The following is an 18,225-nucleotide window of genomic DNA, read 5'->3' as shown; positions in this document are numbered from 1 at the left end:
GCCATACTCTAGAAAGAACGATGAGAAGCATGCGGCGTTAGATAATCCTGTACAAACAGCACATTTTCCTCTTACGCTCACGAAGCCTTGAATAATAGGATTCATTACACACAGCGTAGCAATACTAAAAAATAATTAACTATTTTCAAATTAAAGAAGATTTTACAGTAGTATTGTGTTCTACAGGAAGTACATGTTACAAAATAATTGATTTTCAAAGAATCTGAAAGATACGAATGCGAATTTGGTGACGAAAGTATGAGATTTAGGTACTATATAACGATGTACAGTGTGTCCTAATGATCAATGGTCTACAGCGGATGTAATAACATTGGCAAAGAAACACAGATAAAAGTAGAGAGAAACTGAAAATAAAAGAAGACTAATGGTAATATAAAGCGTTTAAAGTCTAAAGGAAAGATGTGATAAAGATGTAGAATACTTTTAAGCTAAACTACAAAAATACTTCAATTATGTAACAAAACTGACGATCATTCTGAGTGATCTAAGGCAGTGGTTGCTAGTATACCTATACAGTAGGCCTGTATTATAAGACCCAGTGGGAACAATTTTACAACTTCAAACGGAATATCGCTGCAAGTTAATGCTCTGGGAATTACCTGCGCTTGTTTTGGACAAAAAGACGTTTGTAAAATTATATAATGTTGCCGTAATAACATTCTGATCATGATTCTAAAATTATATGAAGGGAATAATGTTAACATGGTTAACTTTCTTTAGGTAGGAAGTGGTACAGTCTTAGGAAAGTTATCGCTCAGGAAAAATCGTTTTTAAAGTCTTTTCATTGAAGGGAGTCTAAAAACTAGACCAAACTCCGCCTGAACAGGCCTTAAAGGCCGAAAGGTACCGACCGGCCACCGTGTCATCCTTATTCCACAGACGTAACGGGATGCGGATATGGAGGGGTATGTGGTGAGCACAGCGCTTTCCCGGCCGTATCTCAGTTCACGAAACCGGAGCCGCTACTTCTCAATCAAGTTGCTCCTCAGTTTGTCTCACAACGGCTGAGTGCCCCCCTTGCCAACAGCGCTCGGCAGACCGGATGGTCTCCCACCCAACTGCTAGACCAGCCCGACAGCGCTTAACTTCGGTGAACTGACGGGAACCGGTGTTACCACTGCGGCAACGCCGTCGGCTTAAAAGGAGACTGCATCAAATATATATACTGACAGAGACTAGCAAGCATTAATCGTTGAATGAAGAATATCAAGAGCTACATGACAAGGAGAGGAAACGGTATTCGAAAAGGAGATTGGGATAACGGAATCAATGTATCAAAAAGTAGTAATGAAAAGTGTATATTTAAAACATGGAAAAAATCGAAAATGTGACTATACAGTTTTCTGTTAACGACAGAATACTAGAGCAATATGAAAAGTTAAGCAGATGATATGACATAGAAGGTGATATGAAAACTCAACAGATTACTAAGTAATTTTAACTAGGTAGTGGACACTTTTTATCGTCTCTCTGTTACACATATTGAACTTTTCATTTTCTTATGCGTAATGACATTTTGTGTCTGGGGCTCTATCTTCAGGCTAGGAATCTTAGCTACATTTTAGTGCTACATTCTTTCCTTTGGAAACATGAGATAGCTGATACAACAAAACTGTAAATGTTTCATAATGATAAACACGGAATTTGCTAGCTAAGCACTCACAAGGTGATCGTACGATCTTCCCGTCATCAACTTCATTCATATTGACAAGATGTATAGGGAACGACTAGGACTTCAGTATATGTAAACAAGAAGACGCCACTCTCAACCGTTTTAGAGAGAATATAATTTGAAAATTTTACCCGTGCTTGCACAGTTTGTATAGTCGTTAGTATTGAAGGTGTCTTTAGCAAAGCGAGTAAGCGCGTAGTTTCAAAAGCACACGGGCATTGTATCCAATCTCCCTGTTGGCAACTTTTTTGTTACCACGTAATTCTAACAACAGATTCATTATCATTATAACTATGAAAATTATCAATATTTAACGACTCATTTATCATATGCGTAATCTTTAGCCTGAAAAAAAGAGCAAAAAATTTTCCCTCGAAGACCAGAAATAAGAATATATAAGAAATTTCAGTCGACTCAGTACGGTCGTTTTATTTATATTATTGTCCCCTTATCCATATTTGTGTCAATGATGTGTATCTACGAAGCACTGCACGAATCACGATGGCACTGATCATCGAAATATGGCAAACATTAATTATTGCCACATCCACAACCTGCAAGGAACGCCGAATGTTTGCAATGCATGGTCTTTTCAATGTGTCTGTTGCAAAACATTCGTAAACGGTTTTCGGTTTTCACACAGTTTCGTGCCGTACCACTCATATCTGTTGTTAGAATTACGTGGGAATGAAAAAAAAAAGTAATGCTACCAAGATTCGATCAGCAGACCTCACGCTTATGAAATTTGACGTTTACATGCTCGGCTGCGAACTCGTTGAATACCAGCGACCAAATCAAGTATATAAGCACACCTAAAACGATCAAACTCGATTTTCTCGAAAACGGTTGAGAGTCTCGTCTTCCTACTTGCATATATTGAAGTCGTAGTCGTGCCTCACACACCATGTCGATATGAATTAAATCGGTCAGGGAAAGTCCGTACGGTCCCTTGTCAGCAACTCCCGTACATGAAGGTCTGGAACTACACTTTGCAATCCACGCAACATAAATACACAGATACAAACCACTACAGGCACTGTCATTGCGCATTGACGGTACTGGGAATGGATGTAACCGATCACTGTCATTCCATAAACAGTAATCTCTCAGAGTAGATAGCACGTAAAGCAAACATTAGTGTTTCTACGAAAGCAGAGGTGACCAACTGAGGTAATGATCATTTAAATGGTTTTATATAGTCGAAAGTAAAATATTCAAATGTGTGTGAATTCCTAACGGACCAAACTGCCAACGTCATCGGTCCCTAGTCTTACACACTACTTAAACTAACTTATGCTAAGAACAACACATACACCCCCCGAGGGAGGACTCGAACCTCTGGCGGGAGTGGCCGCACAGTCCGTGACAAGGCGCCTTAAACCGCGTGGCCACACCGCACGGCAGTGAAATATTGTTGCTAAAAATTACGATCTATTACTACACAACGCTACCTTAAAGAGTAGTGTTTGCCACTTTGGTTGGCACTCGACGAAAGAAAGTCAGTTCCGACACTGCCTCCACTCTCAGAAATCCTAGCGAAAAGAGCCAAGTTGTATTACACATGAAATAGTGAGACAGAACCCAGTTCAGTAATCACTTTATCACTGCACCATCTTCCTTGATGGTACACACTATGAATCCATCACTTAGAATTCGAGGCTGGTGCCAATCACATAGCCATCTGGTGGCATTTTAGAATTATCTCTGCGTGTATGTCATATATTCTCAACGAGTATTTCCACACACCTTATTTGGCCGTACCTGTCAGCCTGTTCTTTCATGACAGTCTAAATAAGTTTAGAAAAAAAATGGTTGCCTCTGTAGACGTAACGTTAATGCTAAGTAACGTCTTACTTTCTTTACTTTACATATCGCAAGGGCTTGCTTTACGAGGCTTTCGCACTTTTTCTGCAGAATTCGTTCGTTGCCCATTCTGAGTTGATGTTCATTTTAACCGTATCATCTCGAATGTCACTTCATCATTTAATTTTGGGCCTTGCTCTTCCTCTCGATCCATCCATTCGCCTAGAAACTACTGATGTAGGTATTTCGTTCTCAACCGTCTCTTCTTTCGCGTTTTGATCTTCTTACTCTGTTTATACAACCGCGTAGATCTCCATTTTTTTTATTCTCCATACCACGTGTTTTTCATTGACTACAGGCCGAGAAATTTTTAGTTTCGAATATTAATTGCTTTCTTTATATTTCTTTCTATGTATTAAAGCTTCAAAAATGGTCTGGTCAGATACTTCACCGATAAAGGCGAATTTTGATGTAGATATTAAATGGTATATTCCTTTAGATTTTGATACAACTGTAAAATGTTCTGTCAGCTGCGCGTATTTCTATATCCATTCTGTTGTAATTACTAAAGACACTCCTAAAATATTTGTTGCAATCAACTGTCTTGAAAGTGAATCTATCTAAGAAATGTCAGAAAGCAGTAACTGCAGACAATTAAGTCATTCATAGAGAGACAAGGATGAATATTATCACGCATATTCGGATGTGGGGTCGGGCTTAAAAACTGTCTCAGTCACAACATCAGTATACGCGTAAGATGTAAGACTTGTTCTGCCAGAAAATATGAATCTGGAAAGAGATGTGTTACAGCCACGTGTAGTGAGTCATTTCGACAGTCTTCCTAATGCTTCAAAGAACCAACAGAATGTTTGAAACTACTGAGTAAAAGATTACTTCCGATTGTATTGCCCACGGTGAAGTCAGTCACCCGCTGTCTCCTAGAAGGTATATCTCTTTATTGGAAAATGAAGTGAAAGTGCAAGTAGAGTGGAACAAGAAAGTTATCTTTGCGCCAGAGTTGGCTCCTTTTCTCATGAAAACGCCTGCAGGGACAGCCTTGGCACGGGGCCGTGCGCCGAATGCTTTCAAACAGCCGTTTGTTCGTCGCTGTCTGGAAAGAAACTTCATTGTCATGCACAACTGCGAAATATTGTAGAGAAATTGCGCAACTGGGGACGCTATACATTCCGCCGGCTTTATAGGTCACCGGCCGCGAGCGGAGATCCTCGTTGTAAATTATGTACGTTAGCAAAGGCGAAGGCGTATGCCCGTACGCTGGTCATTACAAAATCACCCTCTTAACCCGCGGGGGCAGCAACTATTTATCGAAAACTTGTACTCCGGAGAAATCTTCGTCCGGGTCCAGTTCCACTTCCAGCTTCTCTCGTGTGCTTAAATTATTTGTTGCCCCGTTACAATACGAGAAAGAGCGAACGCGCTGTACTGCGTCAGAATAGCCCTGGGCTGACGGTTTCGCGCATAAACTTAGAATTTCACTCTCTCTTAGTTTAATTACATACTGTCATCTGTGAGAAGAACCCTTAGGGAGAACACCGACTTCACGCACTCAATAGACAATCGAAAATCTAACTGTGCTGAGCAGTGAAATATGGCCGCGTGGTTACATTATTCTAGAACAGGATGTAGAAGAGCTGCGGACTAAGGCGACGGCAGTTCCAGTTTCTTGAAACAATGCAAGAGAGTAAATCACAGCAAAATTGACACGTACTCTTTTAAGATTTATACGTAGACATAATTCACAACGCTTCAACAGACGACGGCGAGGGCAAATGTGCGGGAACATTCAAGTAGGGATCAGTAAATTATTCGCAAATAATTGTTTAGTACGACAGATCTACTTCCTCTCGTTACCAGGAATAAAATTATTATACATTACTTTTCGCATTTACCTCTGACCTTTCGCATTCTTCGCTCGGAATAGATAATGAGAGCTATTGTCTGTCCACTGAAGAGGTGGCGAGGCTCAAAAGTCACTGGGCTCTCATTTGGGAGGTACGGACATCAAACAGTGTCATAACATGCTGGTGTATTTTTCCAAGGGTTCCTTAAGCCATGAACACCAGGATGGTGAAACCGATTTCCTGCCCCATCCATATTCAGTCCTCGTTGTGAGTCGCCTCTAGTGACCCCATGTCGACGGGACGCTACACTCTCTCTGCTTTTATGAATACCCTCGTTACACGCTCTGAGTGGCAGACGGAATGCGCGTAGTACTGAATAATACGCTGCAATTACATTAATTCAGCCGCCGATGAATGAATGTTCTTTTCTATGAATCCCTATCGCAGTAAATTTAACTGCTCATCTCTCTTTAACAGGCTTTTGTTTTTTGCTATGATATTGGTGAGTGACAGATAGCACTTATAGTATCTCGACACAGAAAAGTTCACAGAGTGGTTTTGGTTGCGGATACATTGTTCGCCTGTATACGAAACCTGGTCGCCGGCCGATATGGCCGTGCGGTTCTAGGCGCTTCAGTCTGGAACCGCGTGACGCTACGGTCGCAGGTTCGAATCCTGCCTCGGGCATGGATATGTGTGATGTCCGTAGGTTAGTTAGGTTTAAGTAGTTCTAAGTTCTAGGGGACTGATGACCTCAGCAGTTAAGTCCCATAGTGCTCAGAGCCATTTGAACCATTTTTGAAACCTGGTCATCGACTCCACGTCACAGTCGTCACTGTCTAAGATTATGAAGTGTTTGCTTGGCAAATCACACACTATTTCACGTAGTTGATAGATAGAAATTCAGATTTCATTTTCAAGTAATGAAGATCAAACAGCCGGCCGTAGTGGCCTTGCGGTTCTAAGCGCTACAGTCTGGAGCCGAGCGACCGCTACGGTCACAGTTTCGAATCCTGCCTCGGGCATGGATGTGTGTGATGTTATTAGGTTGGTTAGGTTTAATTAGTTCTAAGTTCTAGGCGGCTGATGACCTCGGAAGTTAAGTCGCATAGTGCTCAGAGCCATTTTTTGAAGATAAAACAAAATTTTTCAGCAGGTCTTACGTTTATCAAATGCTGATTTTGCCAGCAATGCAGAGATTTTTTATTTTTTACTTTTATTTTTATTGTTATTTTCATTTTTATTATTTTTTACATGTAATTATTTCCTATAACAAGGAATCGAAAACTTCTAAAGCAAAACTTCAGTTTCAGCCCACCGAATCTACGTTTATCTTGCCACCGTGTTTTGACACTTATAAAAATCATTAATATTTCATTAGAAGTGTTTTATTTTTTTAATATTGCGTCATAGCGGTTTATTTGGAGAGTTTAGTTGAATAAGTTTTTCTTAAGTATCATCTGGAGCTTTGCTTTTTTCTCATTTCTTTGAATGCTGCATTGATCTCATCTAAAGCGAATTCTCTGGAATACTCTGTTTTGTTGGTTGCCGTCTGCTTCACTGCTTCAGGCTGCTAAGATCTTTCTTAACCATTCTTGTATGCAGTATTAACACCACAAAAATCACAAAATTGCAACACTCAAATAAATGGAAAAAGGCAAAGCTCGAGGATTTGGTGTGATAGAACCAGAGTTCTTCATCAGTTTTGGGAACAAGACACGTAAGCAGGGGTGGACGTCGGATGAGCTCTACAGGGTTTGGTGTGGAGGGAGGGGGGGGGGGGGGGCAATGGCGGAGGTGAAAAATTTTCCATCCATCTGAAGCTGTTCTATATAACTGTTTAATTAAATTGTTAATCGTGCTATTCGTTACCAATAACCATGTACAGGGCATTTAGGACTCTTGGAAAAATCGAGAAAAGTACATCATATACAGTAATAAAAATTTTAATTTGAGAAATATACAAAAAGTCTTCAGAATTTGCATGAAAGACTGTTGAATACAAACACTGGATATTTCTTTTGCTTAAATTCCAGAAGAATAGTAACGGAAAGACTGTCTTACAGTTTACTGCGGCGCGTTCTTTTTTTATTTTTCGCAAATCTCTCAGTTACGTGGTCAATCTTATCACCAATATCTCTGTGAATGTAGAGCAAAGCGAGCCTGTCAGTCGGTCTTGGCTCAAAAACTTCTGCGACTTGTAGAGGGGACTGAGTAGACAATATTTTGAATTGGAACCCATGTATGGAAACGTACGGTTTCCGTGCTACAGTCGTTTGAAAATATGTTTGTTAGGTAGGTATGAAGTCATTATGTCGCATCTGTTGATGTCATTTGTCGTCTGCCTTACATTTTTGATCTGGTTCGAGCCTCATTTGTGGTTGTTAAAGCAACATGGTTGTGAACACACTTGCAGAATACACCGACATGATGCTTCTGTACGGCGAAGCTCACGGTAATGGAAGAGCTGCTCGTCGCCTTTATCAAGATCGTTATCTAAAAGTTGTTTCTTTGGTTATTAATTAGTGGAACTATAAAACAAGTGATGTACTGGGTCACCCTAATAAATTACTTGTAAAAGTGGTCGCGTTATCGATATTTTTTATGGGTTCCAATTCAAAACATTACATACTCAGTCCCCTCTTCAAGTCCTATAAGTTTGTAAAGGGAATTTTAGAGCAACCTATGTACGTCTTTAGCCTACGGAGAGAAGAAAATGGCCTCTCAGCTACAGCACTGCTAAATGGTAACGTCACTAACAGATTGAACAGATCTTGTAGAACCCGGTAGAAGTCTTTGCTGAAGTACTGTTGCGCATCAATAGTTGAAGACGGAAGCCTCTCACTGGGGTGACTGTTACGTCAGTTAATCGATTCCTGTCGTCACGCGGTGACTTCGGCCTGTAGCAAGGATTCCGAAACTATGATGTGGCCCATCGTTGCCAGGACATCGGAAAAGACTGATGACAGTCTCTTAATGTTGCGGCGTATCTCCGTTTGCGACAGTTCAACGACTGCGTCTGGGACAATAGACGGAAGGTTGTATATATGCTGAACTACGTGTGGAAATCACTGCACAATGTCATCTAGCACGTTGTCAAGGACAGCTATGCATACGAATATTCTAAAATATTCTGCACCCCAAGTTGCCACGTGGTTAGATGTCTGAGTCTGATGAGCTACGAGGTGTACTGATTACAGCTCGCAGACTACAAGCCTATCTTTCTACTCTGTTCCAGACACGTTGGAGTGAAATATCTGTGTCTTCGCCTCTATTGGTCAGAATTGGGACAGAGTTCATTTGTCGGCCGGGGTGGCCGAGCGGTTCTAGGTGCTACAGTCTGGAACCGCGAGACCGCTACGGTCGCAGGTTCGAATCCTGCCTCGGGCATGGATGTGTGTGATGTTCTTAGGTTGGTTAGGTTTAAGTAGTTCTAAGTTCTAGGGGACTGATGACCTCAGAAGTTAAGTCCCATAGTACTCAGAGCCATTTGAACCATTTTGAACAGAGTTCATTTGAATTTCCTTGCAACGACCCAACTCAGATGTAGCGACAAACATAACACATCATCCATAAAGGAGTCTTATAATAAACGTAGAGTCCCTTAAAGTTGTGGATAAATACGATGATTTCCTAGCTGCCTTATCCTTGTGGATATTTAGTGTAACACTTTCACCACTACATCTAAGTCTTCAGCGAACTGATGCACAGCTTCACGACGCTCTAAACACATGTGTTCACACAGAGACTTCAGAGAAGCACGTAACTGCGACAGCAATAGAATTCCACGTTTTGGGAAGTAAAGCCTGCTGCAGCTTCGATACTGAAAAAGAAATTTCTCGTTTCAGATACTTGGTTCGTAGAAGATACGGGCTTGTTCAACTTATGATTGAAACACGACGTTCGAAACGCATTCGGTGCCTGGAACCGGATTTCCTTAACAGCTCCTCGTGCTTTAGAAGCCATAATGCCGCATTAATCGATACCGATGCCAACATATTTATTAATCTGTTGGCAGCCCTATCTTCTACACCTTCCTCAAGACGATTCGGCATACAGACCTTCCTGTAAGGCTCAACTCATAATCAAGCTGATTAGATTGGCCACTGTGATTAGTTGTCTTCCATATCTCTTTGGATACTTCTTTACGAATGGCTTTATGTTCTTCTTCGGATAGGTATGAACTATTTCCGTCTTTCTTAGCTTACACAAGGCTATCAGATGCGCCAACGAATTCTACAGGGCTCTGACGCACTTTTTGGAGATAAACGTGTCATAAAACTAGGTTGAGTTGAAAAATCACAGCAATGTCTGTCGTTTCATTAAACTCAATAACTCACTAACTCTCTTCAAAATCTCCAACTTTATTTCCTGTCCACAAATGTAAATAAATTCATTCTTGAAAGCCTTGCTAATACGAGCAGCTCTTAAAGAAACTGTCATTAGGTGATTTTCTAGCTTCCCGTCGCTAATATTCACTCTAAGTAGAAATAAATGATCGGAAGTTCCCGTAATTAGAAACTTCACTTTCACGATATTGGCCGGAATGAGTGACTTATTTAAAAAACAAAGATCCGTCGTCTCGGTGACATCTTAATGTTTTTTTAGACCTAAAAGTATTATACTGTCAATAATTGTCTTAAGCCTCTTTCTGCCTTCTTTTATTTCTATGTCAAGCTTCTCGTTCATTCTAAAAATAATGTCCTCCCCTGTATATTAGCAGTTGTGCAAGAATTCCTGCATGCATAGCTTGTCTATGATACTGATTCTAGTCATGGACTGGAAGATCTCCATCCTTCTCCGATAGCCTTTTTTAACAGATTTCAGTGGCTTTGTGACGAGATTTCTTATATCCATTGTTTTGGGGATGCCGCTAACAAGAAGTACTACGAACCACGGATAGTATTTAAACAACAGACCACCAAGTGACGGTGAATAAAAAACCGATTTATACAGTTTTAAGTAGGAATGCTTTAAGCGTCAACGTGTCACAGATCACCTCTTGACCTTGGAACCCAGAAATGTTTAGCAATAATATAGTTGCTAATATCGTTATTTATGAATTCCCCCACATCATTTGAAGCACTAAGCCTGCTACTTGAATCCTGTGAATTAACCAGTTTCTCGCGAAATTTGACGTCCATAGGCGTTGATGCTCTGAAGATACAATTTTGTAATACATTTGCATGTTCGGCTGCGATAAAAACTACATCACCGTGTTTGACGTTGGTACTGTTGGCATCGGGCACTACTAAAGAAGAAGTTTTCAAGGAGCCCGAATGGCTCTCACAATTCAGAGGCTCTGCATAAGTATCAGGAGGATTGGGCTTCAACTGCTTCGAGGAAGAGTATAATGATTCATTACCTCGCTGACCTGAAGTCTGTTCCCTCCTTGTTCTCTGAAAGGAGAAAATACACTCCTGGAAATGGAAAAAAGAACACATTGACACCGGTGTGTCAGACCCACCATACTTGCTCCGGACACTGCGAGAGGGCTGTACAAACAATGATCACACGCACGGCACAGCGGACACACCAGGAACCGCGGTGTTGGCCGTCCAATGGCGCTAGCTGCGCAGCATTTGTGCACCGCCGCCGTCAGTTTCAGCCAGTTTGCCGTGGCATACGGAGCTCCATCGCAGTCTTTAACACTGGTAGCATGCCGCGACAGCGTGGACGTGAACCGTATGTGCAGTTGACGGACTTTGAGCGAGGGCGTATGGTGGGCATGCGGAAGGCCGGGTGGACGTACCGCCGAATTGATCAACACGTGGGGCGTGAGGTCTCCACAGTACATCGATGTTGTCGCCAGTGGTCGGCGGAAGGTGCACGTGCCCGTCGACCTGGGACCGGACCGCAGCGACGCACGGATGCACGCCAAGACCGTAGGATCCTACGCAGTGCCGTAGGGGACCGCACCGCCACTTCCCAGCAAATTAGGGACACTGTTGCTCCTGGGGTATCGGCGAGGACTATTCGCAACCATCTCCATGAAGCTGGGCTACGGTCCTGCACACCGTTAGGCCGTCTTCCGCTCATGCCCCAACATCGTGCAGCCCGCCTCCAGTGGTGTCGCGACAGGCGTGAATGGAGGGAGGAATGGAGACGTGTCGTCTTGAGCGATGAGAGTCGCTTCTGCCTTGGTGCCAATGATGGTCGTATGCGTGTTTGGCGCCGTGCAGGTGAGCCCCACAATCAGGACTGCATACGACCGAGGCACACAGGGCCAACACCCGGCATCATGGTGTGGGGAGCGATCTCCTACACTGGCCGTACACCACTGGTGATCGTCGAGGGGACACTGAATAGTGCACGGTACATCCAAACCGTCATCGAACCCATCGTTCTACCATTCCTAGACCGGCAAGGGAACTTGCTGTTCCAACAGGACAATGCACGTCCGCATGTATCCCGTGCCACCCAACGTGCTCTAGAAGGTGTAAGTCAACTACCCTGGCCAGCAAGATCTCCGGATCTGTCCCCCATTGAGCATGTTTGGGACTGGATGAAGCGTCGTCTCACGCGGTCTGCACGTCCAGCACGAACGCTGGTCCAACTGAGGCGCCAGGTGGAAATGGCATGGCAAGCCGTTCCACAGGACTACATCCAGCATCTCTACGATCGTCTCCATGGGAGAATAGCAGCCTGCATTGCTGCGAAAGGTGGATATACACTGTACTAGTGCCGACATTGTGCATGCTCTGTTGCCTGTGTCTATGTGCCTGTGGTTCTGTCAGTGTGATCATGTGATGTATCTGACCCCAGGAATGTGTCAATAAAGTTTCCCCTTCCTGGGACAATGAATTCACAGTGTTCTTATTTCAATTTCCAGGAGTGTAATATCAAATATAAAAACTTTGAAAACAAGTACGACTATTTTCCTCAACGTTACATGTATTAGTATCATTTTACGACCTCTTCACTCTGTTAATAGCGCATGGATCATATTTTAATCACTTGCTCGAATGATTAGTGCATCTATCAGCCTGGTGACAAATCTTTCTCAAATGGTTCAAATGGCTCTGAGCACTATGCGACTTAACTTCTGAGATCATCAGTCGCCTAGAACTTAGAACTAATTAAACCTAATGAACCTAAGGACATCACACACATCCATGCCCGAGGCAGGATTCGAACCTGCGACCGTAGCGGTCGCTCGGCTCCAGACTGTAGCGCCAAGAGCCGCACAGCCACTCCGCCCGGCAATCTTTCTCACGTAAAGCTTCCAGTCCGTTCATGACTTGTGTTGAACATATTAGTACTGCGAAAAGTGCAAATTGTGCCAGCCACAACGCCCACTGTCGTGCGGTCACCGCAATAACCCAAAAAGAGTTTGCCGTTCTTTAGTTGACCCCTCTGCTCACGGGAGTCGGGGAGTAGTGAGAGCAGAGCTGAGGGAGAATAATTTCCGAACCTCGCTGCGTGCTATCATACATATGACACATACTTCCCGGTTCATACCCACCATCTTATATGGTAAAACGGGTTCCTGGAAGCAACAAAGTTTCGTGAAAGTGTCTTATAAAGACGCCGTAAAAGTAATATAGTAAATTACGTATTTTCTAAGAAGATGCCAAAGTTTTTATTATTACCGTTCGTAACGAAAAGGTATACAGGGTACCCCACTCAACTCTGCGACCATATTGAATCACAAAAAGTATGCTGTACTGGAAATGTTGGCCGGCCCTGTTAGCCGAGCGGTTCTAGGCGCTTCAGTCCGGAATCGCGCGACTGCTGGGATCGCAGGTTCGAATCCTGGCTCGGGCATGGATGTGTATGATGTCCTTAGGTTAGTTAGGTTTAATTAGTTCTAAGTTCTAGGAGACTGATGACCTCAGATGTTAAGTCCCATAGTGCTCAGAGCCATTTGCAAATGTTGCGTAACGAATCATTATTTCTCGACTAGGGAGGAGATGCAGCCTAGGTTCCAGCAAACTTCGTTGTTCAACAAATAGGGCTGGGGAGCAGGTCAGTCTGAATTTGGTCTGTGGACCTTTTCCCTTACCCATCTAGGAAAACACTGGGCTGTTTCCCCATTTCTCCCTCAGATACACACGGCACAGAAATTAGAATGCTGTCACACAATAACAAGAAATTACATTGATTACAGACAGATGGTAAACACCTCTTTCATCTCTTGAAAGAGGGGACAGAAGGGTACTGGCGTCAGACAACGAGCCAGTGTGCTAAGAATATCCACGCCGTGCAACAAATAACGGGCCACCCTGTAAAAGAAGTGGGAAAACGTGGGAGGAAAGAAAGATGAAGAGATGAAGTAGGAAGAGGCACTGTGCCTAGTTATTCCTCAGTAAAACAAAAAATTAAAAAATGGTGAAAAGCCCTCAGAAGTCAAAAATCACTGTTTCTCCAGCCTAATATGATATATGCGCCGAAATTAAAAGAGACGTGTGTGTAAGAATCGAGAAAATTGAGCTTCACCACTTGGTCCAGTAACAGCGTCAAAATAAAAGGGCAACAATGCAAAAAATGAGGTAGAAGGTTTTATTTTTTTATCTTGTGTATGTATTTGAGAGTATGTTGAATACAAGTTTTCAACCTCCAAAACCACTTTTTATGGCCAATAATCCTAGAAATTTTGGTATTTTCTCAGGTTTTCTCCTATTACCCGGAAACTGTGCATGCTACTGTAAATACTATCCTCAGCAAAATGAAAGATAATTAAATTTTGCATCGGATGACGTCCTTCAATGTCAAAAGCGGTGCAGCCGTTTGGCCGAAATCAGTTGTCAAATTTCGTTCATTTTTACCAACTTGGATAAAAAGTCGGCTCCAACGTCTGTAAATCAAAAACGATTACTCCAAGTGCAGATTGTCAAGTTATCTAAGTTGTATAGCATGAAATTTCATATTACAAAATCATCCAGTTTTTCAGTTTTAGGCACTATTAAGCGTTCATACGCTTGAAAGCCAAAGTAATTCCATTTTGTTGGTTTTTTGTAAGTCAGCGTTATTCAGTGAAATGAAATTTCCAATGGGAAAACATATATCTGCCCCACCATCGTTGTAGATGTATCTATAGATCTTCCTCGATTGACATGTAAACAGCAGAGGCTGTCATCCCCTCCGTTTCTTTGTTACTGTTTCCATTGTTATCTGCGCCCAATCTTTCTATGCTGTGCGAAGGACGCCTTCAAAACTCCTTGTGTCTTGCGAAATTTTCGTTCCCTCGTTTGAACTTACTTTCGTTGTGCGGTCAGTGTATTTAAAATTACTGCTTCAGATCGCATGGAGGTGTGTTTTACATGTGACGGCAATTGGGCAGATGGTGATGTGATTTGAATGAAACAGAGAGGACTGGTAACGCTACTGAAGTCCAGTAACGATAGAAAAATCGCAGCACATCGTAAGTTATTAACTGACCTAGCTGAAGCTGACGTGCACAGTGTTTGTCAGAAGAAGTGCAATAACCCAAAACTGACTAGATCGTCTTTGACAAAAGGCCCTGCACTGTCAATGTTGAATCTTCGCCCATACATAAAGGTATTTAATTTTAATAAACACTACTTTTATTGTGGCGAGGAAACGGATGCTAACTGAGAGAATCTTAGCAGGCGTCCCTATTCAAATCAAAATATTGTTCGTAATTTGATGAAACTTGAATTACTGTTATTGGGGATGCTGAAAGGCGAGGTGATGACTGGGCTCGTGTAATGTTGGAACGTATACTTGACGAGGACCTTTGTGCTAAAAATGCTCAATGACATAGGTTTTGTCAGAGGGGTTTTTACCGGACAATCAGGGATGGAGGAAAACGAGGAATTCTTGGATCCACGCAGATAGAGGAAGAAATGGTGACGATTTACTTCTACAACAGACAATCAGAAAAGTGCCAGTTTACTTCGCAGGAGTTGAAGGACAAAATTACCAATGGCTAGGAGCCTGATGTAAGGACCATAAAAGCCCGATTCTTCCGGAAGTATGGTGAAGAAAAGACGATTGTTGATAGACATAAAAAGAGCACTGTAGTTTTTTCAAAAGTACAGGCTACAAAAATACTGTCTGATAGTTTCTATCACAGCAAGCTATCAGATCCACGGGAAGAGCGACTGAGAATTTTATGCGCTGCTGCAGATATACTTCGTGAGGACATCCGTACACAAGTGTATGTTACATCGCAATACCCTCCCCCCCCCCCCCCCTGATAATTTCCTTCCAGTTGTTCAATCAGTGATCCCTGAATCGTTGCTCCGTCATTTAAGTCGTTGGTTTTGAAAAACAAACGAGGAACTCTAGATAAATCGAAAAAAACGTGTGTTGCTTTGTCAGATGCAGTGATTTCACCTGTAAGGCCACGGTCATTTCTGTCTTCACTATTGGTTGGGCTAAGTACATTCATGCACAAAAGATTCGAATCGAGAATTATTGCCGACACTCGTAGTGCAATTGGATTCGTACCTCCGTATATGGAAGCTTCCCTGTTTGAGACTTCCTCGATTGCACAACCTGAGCATCCTAACATAACCAGTGAAGGATTCATCCAGCTCATCTCTGATAACACCAATTTCAGCATCTGCATGATACTTTCCGTTACATGGAAGGAATGGTTGCAGTCATTCCCTAAGCAGCTATGGAGGCTGACAAGAACACCGATCGGAAAAGACCTTCAACTTATGAACTTTTGCCTCCCCAAGTGAGGGGAACAAAGTCTTCTGAAAGAACTGGTCGTTTAAAGATACCAGATTCTTCATCAGATATCATTTTCGATTAAGATACAAATGTTGCAGTCACATAGGAGAGGTTTCTCGCAAATGAGAGCAACAAGAGCCACTTGATTTTGATGCTTATGAGGAAATTTGAGGACGGAGGTATTCAAGTGCAACAGGCAAAGGAGATGCGGATTCAATTATTGTGGAAGCAGCAATTTCCCAAGTTGCTGAGTCTGAAAGCGTGGCAATCGTGGCGAGGACATCGGCGTGCTTGTTCTCCTAACGGGGCGAGGAAACAACTACAACTTGCACTTCCATAAATCGGGAAGAGGAAACTCAGCAAGAGTGTCGCACACCAGTAATTCTTTCATATTCGATCCTACATTTGCCTGTTTCAACCATGCCTTGACAGGATGTGATACCACATCCTCTTTTTTTATCCAAGGAAAAGGAAAATTACTAAACCTACTGGAGCAACAGCCACACCTCTACATGCAGACAGCTGAATTTGTTAAATCCTCAGTCTCTCAATACGTAATCGCATAGGCAGGAGCACAGCTGATGTTAGTACTGTATGGGAATTCCAACTGTGCGATTTTGGACGAGCTCAAGGACGAGCATTTTGTGAAGTCTACCTCGAGAAAATCTTTCAAAAATGAAAGGCAACCGCCAACATCGGACTCAGCAAGGTGGTACTCATTGCGATTCTCCTATGCTGGAGAAGAAAACTGATCCATGCCAGTGGGGTACGAATAAAAGCTTATCAGGCTTGTGTACGGTGACGATGAAGAAAGATGCGGCACCACACATGCTACTGAAGATGATTTCGTGCGCATGCAAAACAGAATGCGCTGCAGTATGTGGCTGTGGTAAATCTGAACTGAACTGCTCCTCGGCGTGCAAACACTGTTGTGGCTTATCTTGCAAGAACGCCCCAGAAATTGGGCTCGACGAGGAAGAAATCGAAGATATGTTCCAGGGCGAGGAGGTTAGTGAAAGTGCAGCAATGAATCGTGAAAATCGGATGCTTCACCGGGACCTGGCGCACTCTCCCAAACGACGTTGATGGAATTGAAATTTGATAAAATGTTAATCTCTAATATTTAAACTGTGTTTTTTTAATGTTTACATGCGCTTTTATTCGTTCGTCTGTACAATTCGTATATTACTCATACCTAAATACTTACTGGCCATTACTGTATACTTAGTTTTCATTTTAGCACTCTATTCTTACCTGTTAAGGCAAGGATAAAACTGAATAAAAATACACATGAATGAAGAAAATTGAAAACCTGTACGTAAATAACACATATGTCCTCATTAGAGAGCGGTTTTCCCACTGGAAATTTCATTTCACTGAATAAATATAACTTAAAAGAAAAACAAGAAAATGGAATTATTTTGGCTTTCAAGTGTATGAAAGCTTAATAGTGCCTAAAATTGAAAAACTAGATGATTTTGTAACATGAAATTTCATGTTCTACAACTCTGATAACTTGACATTTTTCATTTGATGTAGTTACAGGCGTTGGGGCAAACGTTTTAGCCAATTTGGTGAAAATAAACGAATTTTAACAACTGATTAGGGCCTAACGGGTGCACCGATTTTGACACTGAAGAAGTAGACCATTCGTCACAAAGTTTAATGCTCTCTCATTTCGCTAAGGGTAAAATTTTCAGTGGGTAGCATAGTTTCCGAGAAATAGGTGATAACCTGAAAAAAGTGCCAAAATTTCTTGGTTTTTTTTTTTTTTTTTTTTTTTTTTGGCGACAAAAAGTTATCCCGTGTGTTCTCGAGGTCGAAAACTTGGATTCAACATACTTTCAACTACATACACAAGGTAAAAGAATTAAATTTTCTAACTGGTTTTTACAAGCAAAAGGTAGCTCGTTACTGGACTAACTACCGCTGTCCACCAAGTGATGTCGTAGGCGGTGAACAGTGATATCAATACCCATCGCAATGCCAAGCGATGCTCTTCTACGTACTTTGGAAACGAAAGCCCTCACGTAGGGCACTATTTGAAATTTCCCGGTTTATAAGCAAACCACATTCCTCCGTGTGACAATAGCTTTGTAGAATTTCAGACCACTTTTCATTCTCGCCAGCTACCAAGTCCATTGCTTCCATTCTGACTACCGTTTACAATCGTTGAAGCAACCGTCTGGCCCCTTCTCCGAGTTACCTCACCCGGTCATA

At 42.3% G+C, this 18,225-nt stretch overlaps 1 pseudogene; it reads right to left on the bottom strand.

Annotated features, from left to right (window-relative positions):
* Positions 1–1,039: 1,039 nt before the first annotated feature.
* On the bottom strand, positions 1,040–1,157 carry LOC126185850 (5S ribosomal RNA; annotated as a pseudogene).
* Positions 1,158–18,225: the final 17,068 nt, after the last annotated feature.

This window comes from Schistocerca cancellata, chromosome 4 (assembly GCF_023864275.1).
Source record: "Schistocerca cancellata isolate TAMUIC-IGC-003103 chromosome 4, iqSchCanc2.1, whole genome shotgun sequence".
In the NCBI taxonomy this organism is placed as follows: domain Eukaryota; kingdom Metazoa; phylum Arthropoda; class Insecta; order Orthoptera; family Acrididae; genus Schistocerca; species Schistocerca cancellata.
Note: the sequence above shows the minus strand (reverse complement) of the source record. Positions and strands in the feature narration are given on the sequence as shown.